Here is a 6,502-nt window from a genome sequence, read left to right as displayed (position 1 = left end):
TTCTGCTGGAACCAGAAGCAGAACACACTACGCCACCTGTAGGGAGGAAAGAAAGTATAAGGTTTGTCTGAACAACAGAAAAATGCTACATTTTAAATCCATGCAGCCTACTGTCACGCTGTTCACCTTTATATTGTACAGATGAGATCACCACTGTACTATGTACGCCTGGCGTGCACGAGAAGTGTCCGCACAGAGTATGTGCAGAGCTGCTGGAGTATAAATCAGGCATGACACCTCCTGTTAATAGTGATTCTATCAGGGAACTATTTGTGACGGTCATGTCTGAAAAGCTCAGAGCGTGCGCACAGCAAGTTCCTGGTTACAAAAACTCAGAGGTGCGCGACCAAGCGCCGCAACCCCCTTCGGCGTCTTCGTGCTCAAAATCGCAAGCCTTGATGATGTCATTTTCTGACGTGCACGCCATTCTCTAATTTCACTATAAGCATAAACCTCGCTTTACAGTGTATCACAAGAGGTGACTGTGCCAGGTGGTACACGTTTCTGTTCTCACTTAAAATAGACTTTCTAAATGTTAAAAGTAATGTTCGCAGTCCTGCTGGTAGGGTAACTTAACTTTACACCATGCACCTTTAACGGCCATGTTTGAGTGAGGAAAAGGCTTTAATGTTACAGACAGCTACTGTTGTTACCGTCTGTAACTTGTTTCAATTATCTCTCTTTCCCAACACTGATGCAGAAAAAACACTTGATCATCTTCACCGACGAAATAAATCCATGATTTAAATTACAAAAAATGTGTTTTTTCAGATATTTATTTTGGGTAAAATAATTGTTACATCAATCACTAATTACAAAATATCTCTAAATAAAGTACAAATTAATCAACTAATTCAAAAAATAATCAGATTAATCTAAAAGAAAAAAATCCAATCAAATTGTGGTTTTTAAATTACATATTTACTTCACATAATTTGACAGTTGTGTCCAAACAGAGCGAGTGTGATGAGCAGACGCACGCACACACACACACACGAGCAAACAAAGAGAGATGAAATCTATACAAAACGGCAGAAGAGCAGAATTGCTTGTTGTTCAGAGAAAGTGCTTCTGGTGTCAACAGCCAGGCTACTGCTCAACAATTGACATAATGCGGTGCTTCCGCATCCAATGTGATCCCGCCATAAATGTAGCATAAGTGCAAGTTTAAAGCCTGCTATGCTATAATCATGCATTTCTCTGTGTATAATGATGCAGCGTAAAAAAAAAAAGCAGTGATTCCACTGACAACGTAAGATTTGACTCAAGAGCCTCTGTAGTTTAATTTGAATCACTGACGTTTATGGGCCAGCCATAGTTAGGTTGGAAACTCCTTTATCACAGTATATGTACATACGTACATTTTCTGGGAAAGCAATGAATATTGCCATAAAGCAGTCCTGCTCACAATACCCACAATGACAACAGCCAGATACAACCAGAGATGTTAACAGGCATAGTTGATATGTATATTGTGCCGTGGTGGCACCGTGACTAACATTTGGTCCATATGGGGTAAGACATCTGAATGTTGAAGCTGATGGTGAAGTGCTTTAAGGATGATGCAGCTTCTCTAATAGCTGCTAAATGCAGGCTCCACGAAAACCCGGGTTTTTATCTTAAATTACTAGAAGTTAGGCTTCCAATAGCTAATGCTATTTGTTTGCCAGGTTGAGTGAGTATATTTCAGGACATGTCCGACCATTGTGTGGCGTCACAACTCATCACAGTCACCCACGGTGGTTGCTGCTTGCCTCATAACTCAGCGGGGACTTGTGATGGCTCACCTTGTTTTAAAGTACGACTAGTAGACAAATGTGGGTCATCTGACAGGATTAGATCCCCACTGAGTTCCCGTGTGCAGATAAAGTAAGTGTATGTATTGTGTGGAGAAAAAGCAAATACACCAAAACTAGTGTCTCAATCAGCATTTACAGCAGAGCCTTCTGAATCACCATCTCTTATGAACATGAGCATGAGAGGGAGGACCTGTTCCGATACTCGTTTCAGAACGCCACGGTGTGTTTTGCTTTAAAAATGAGGGAAATATTTGTATTCTGTCGTCATGTTTGGATGACTTCGCTGTCTTTCCTTTGCTTTAGGGCTTTGAGATTGTTTTCCAGAAGGACTTGTTGAGCCCACACATACTTGTGCGCTCAAGCCTTTACACCTCCATCTCCGTGCATAACCAACCCACATGTACAGTAACATCACCATGTATGGGTGAAACTGACTCTGTTGTGCAGTAAAAAACAGGACATACATGTGAGCGGTCTGTGTGCATGTATATTCAAGGTTTTCTGACATTTCTCAGGGCAAAGAACTAATCGAGAAAACAGATTAATAGTTAAAAATGTTTGAAGATATTGTCTTGTGCTTAAGGGAACAGTGAGGGGATTATATTTGGTACAACTTTCTGACGAAGACCACAGGAGTAATACATAATAAAATACTCAGAAAATGAATCTGTAATGAAAATAATCATTAGTTATAGTTCTACATATAGTAGAAAAAGACTGGAGAGTGGTGTTATGCTTACTAAATCATCCAATAGAAGATACAACTACACCATCAATAATAAAAGCATTATACCTCCATAAACTGAGCTGGGGGAAAAAAAGACAGAGCAGAGTAACTAAGTAAAACCAGGCACTTGATGCCCCCAACAGCTGATACGCTGACAAGTGTGAATGTGGGCCGTGACTGGAAGCACCACTCCAGCTTGCTTCTTATTAATCTGAGACATCAGCTGATGAATGCTCGCAGACATTTAACCAACAATCAAGTCCCATGCTTAAATCAGGCGCTGATTAGACACGAATCTGGGTCAGGTCAATGGACGGAGGATCAGTGCGGCTGCTGGCGGCCGTGTCACACAAAAACAACTGCTTTCATCCCTCATTCAGCTCCACCGTTACACCGCAGAGATATGGAGAGCGCGCACCGCACCCTCGGTGGGGTATTGCAGCAGAGGAGGGTCGGCAATTAGCAATTAGCTGTTGAACACATGCTCGTTAGGGGGGCTGACATACACCGGGCTGGGCCAGACCTGCTGCATCGGCTAGGTTTAGCGTGCTAACGTTAGCTCAAAGTTGGCGTGCTGTGCCTCGTATCCCACCCGCTCGACATGATGCCCGCGAGGAATAGACAGCTCCGGTTGACCAGCAAACACCACCCGGAGGTCTACACTGGTGCTGTAATGTCTGTGAGCGAATAAGGCGAACACAAATAATCCCAAACGCTCTCGTGTCTGTGCGAATCAGGAGTTTAAGGGATGATCCCATCATGGGTGTGGGTGTCTCAGAGACGTGTGTCTGGGTGGGGATAAAGCGAGCGGACAATGACCACACCGATCCACGGGAGCTGCTGAAGAGCACACTTCTAGAAACAGATACCTGCATCACAAATGTCCATTTTAAGACTTCATCAGACTGATACAAAACAAATATGTGCACGTTGGCTCTGCGGCGCCGGGCTAACATTAGCACAACCGTTGGTCCTCCATCATTGAAAAGTCACGGCACAATAATCTGCTAGCTAACGTTAAGTGTTGTTAGCCACATGGATCCTCACTACAATACAATGCCCTGGCCTCTTCTTCTGCTGAAGTTACCACACACCTGAGATGAAGGAACCCTGTCCAGGTGCAGTGTCCAGTAGATGGATGTAATCGTCCTCCAATGCGTGCTAAAATAGTCTCCTTTCGTCCGCTCTCGCATCAGTGGTACTCCCCCACCATCCAGCACCCTCTCAACCGAACTCTCGCCGGCCGGGGAGGTTGCGCTGCACCGCCGCACTCTTTTTTTGGGACACGCCCACAAATACATCTGGAACGCGATTGGCTCTAGGAGTCTGATGCCTAACCACGATTGGTCCAAAAATAATTTCCATCCCAAAACTTTGATAGTTGACAACTGCCGCCCAAGACATCAACACCTGCAGACTTGTGGATGCTGCTGCTGCGGCTTTACATGGTTGTATGACATTCAAAATATCACTGCTATTACGGTCAACTTTTAAACAGAGCTACAATGTTTGTATTTGTCCAATTCACACATGATGAAATAAATAAAATGAATCCTAGAATGATTGACAATACACACCATATCTTATTGTTGGAGGGTCCTTTACCGTTTCTTGCAGTTTTTTCTTCTTTTCGTTCCCTTCCCTACTCAGATTTAAAAATAAAAACAATTTAAACAAATGCCAATACAATACGAATATAAGATCATTACAACAAACCATGAGATCATCAGACACATGATGATACAACTGAAATCAATGAAGAGAAGAATGCAATGTATGGAAAGGTAAACCACAAGAAACATACAAGGTATTTTACAAAAGCTTTATTACAAAAAAAAGAAATGTTGAAGACAAAACTTAAGAGAAATGGAAAGAGTGATTCAAGGTCTGGAGGCTTGGACTGCAAAAGCTCAGTCAACCTTTGTCACCAGCCGGGAATCTAGCATATACTGTATATCTGCAAACACAGTGAAGTTAATTATATCTCTCCAGTTTGGTTTGCTTTGCTTCTCAGACTGGCATCACATTTGTAGTGTGTCTCAATAGTGCCCTCTGTTGGATAAAGACAGACATGACTAATGTAACCTGCCTTCATGTAAAATAGATTGATAATGAAGAGCTACTAAAGAGCAATAAGGTATTTAGTCTGTAGATGTCCGAATAAGCTCAACTAAACATGAGTGTTACTGAGAGGAATACGTGTTTCTCTGACACTAAAATTCAAATCAAATTTCAGAAAACCTAAATGTGAAATGATATTACTGACTCTGCTTTCCATAACATCAAATTCAATCAACGTTTATTGCATTCTCTGCTATATATTTGTGCCAATTAAACTTGAGTTACTGGACTTGCATTCAGCTCGACTACATCTGCTTTATTACTGCACATCAGTCTGACCAAGTCGTTCTGTCTCAGATCAGCCTTCCAGCAATGGTGCAGAGATACAACGCTCTGAAACTGGGACACCGCAACAGAATGCAGCCATCATTGGTGTTATTTATCACACCTGTGTTTTATCTACTCAACAGGTGAAAAATATCTGCTAATTTGTAGCAGATATCAAAGCACAGTTTCTTTACCCCAGGTAATGGATTTCTCCTTGTAGTTGTGGAATGCCTACACAATAATCAGTTGCAACACATTTTAAAGTTGCAATTGAAATTTTAGATTGACAAATAATAAACAAATAAATTACAATTATATTAAGTGCAATTGTAGCGCCACAATAAATAATTGAATGTGACCACACATTTTCAGGCGATATGACAAAAGACTAATGTGGTTCTTCTTTCAAATTTGCGTTCACTCTATCTGGCCACAAGATGGAGCCAGAGGCCGGAAGTGAAGTAAGCAGCCTCCAGCAGATTGCTGTAGATTACAAAATGTATATACAATTTTGGGATATTCTAACTTGATGACTTGATAAATTCCCCCAAAATGTATGTTTCATTTTGGGATGTTGATAAAAATGTCTCTAAGTAGTTTGGTGTTGGACATGATTTAAGTCAAAGTCTTTCCAGGATTGATTTTTTTAGATTGTAATTTAGCCACAGCTAAACGACCTTAATGTGAAATCACTTAAAATCAGTTTAATTGCACAGCTCCCTGTGGATCTGAATTTCTTAACTAGCCTATAATTAATTCTTTAAGAATGCATATTCACTAGATAAAGATGTATAGGTTATTTTTAAATTCCTTGCTTTTTCTGTGCATTAGAAAATCAAAGATTACATTATTACAAAGAGACAACATTAAACGAGTTACCACTTTTCAGATGCATATTGAAAATGGCAACTTGCGCAGAGTATGAGCCTGAAACCTTTTTTTTAAAGCAGCCATTATTTCACCTTAAATTTGTGAGATGTTATTTGAGGTGCAGCAGACGGCAGAGGGCAGCAGCAGTAAAGGTAAAACTCTGCAGACCTCCAGCTTGACAGAGATCCAGGGGAGGTAACAGGACAACTGTCTTTGGCATTTGTTAATCACATATTCGCACATGCATGTACTGTATGACAGAAACGCTGTATGTGACACAGTAAAACTATAATTCTTTCAGTTTTTAAACTCATGAGAGTCAAACTGATTTTTGTCAGAGGCACCTAATTTCTGTCCATTTTTCCTCCATGTTCAGCATCACAAAATACTAGACTGAGTATATTTCTTTCCTAATTCGATGTCACATACTGAGCACTGCCATAGCTTGAAAGACAGATGCAAGATGTCTGAGTGAGCTATTTCATCTTGTCTTGACGAGTGACAGAGTGACACCCTTTGGTGTGGTGCATTTTGCAAAAATGCTGTGACAGCTCCATCTCTCAATTGTTGGCTTCTCCTGTCGCCTCTGTGGCATAATAGACCTGTCATCAGCATCGTCCTCCACCATCCTTCTTCTGCTTTTGTCTGGACAGCAGTTTATCAAACATCTCCCATCTTTTTTTTTTTTTTTGCAAGTACCGATAAGGAATGTCAAATG

Source organism: Pholis gunnellus, assembly GCF_910591455.1.
Source record: "Pholis gunnellus genome assembly, chromosome: 5".
NCBI classification, from domain to species: domain Eukaryota; kingdom Metazoa; phylum Chordata; class Actinopteri; order Perciformes; family Pholidae; genus Pholis; species Pholis gunnellus.
This window is presented reverse-complemented; position numbering follows the sequence as displayed.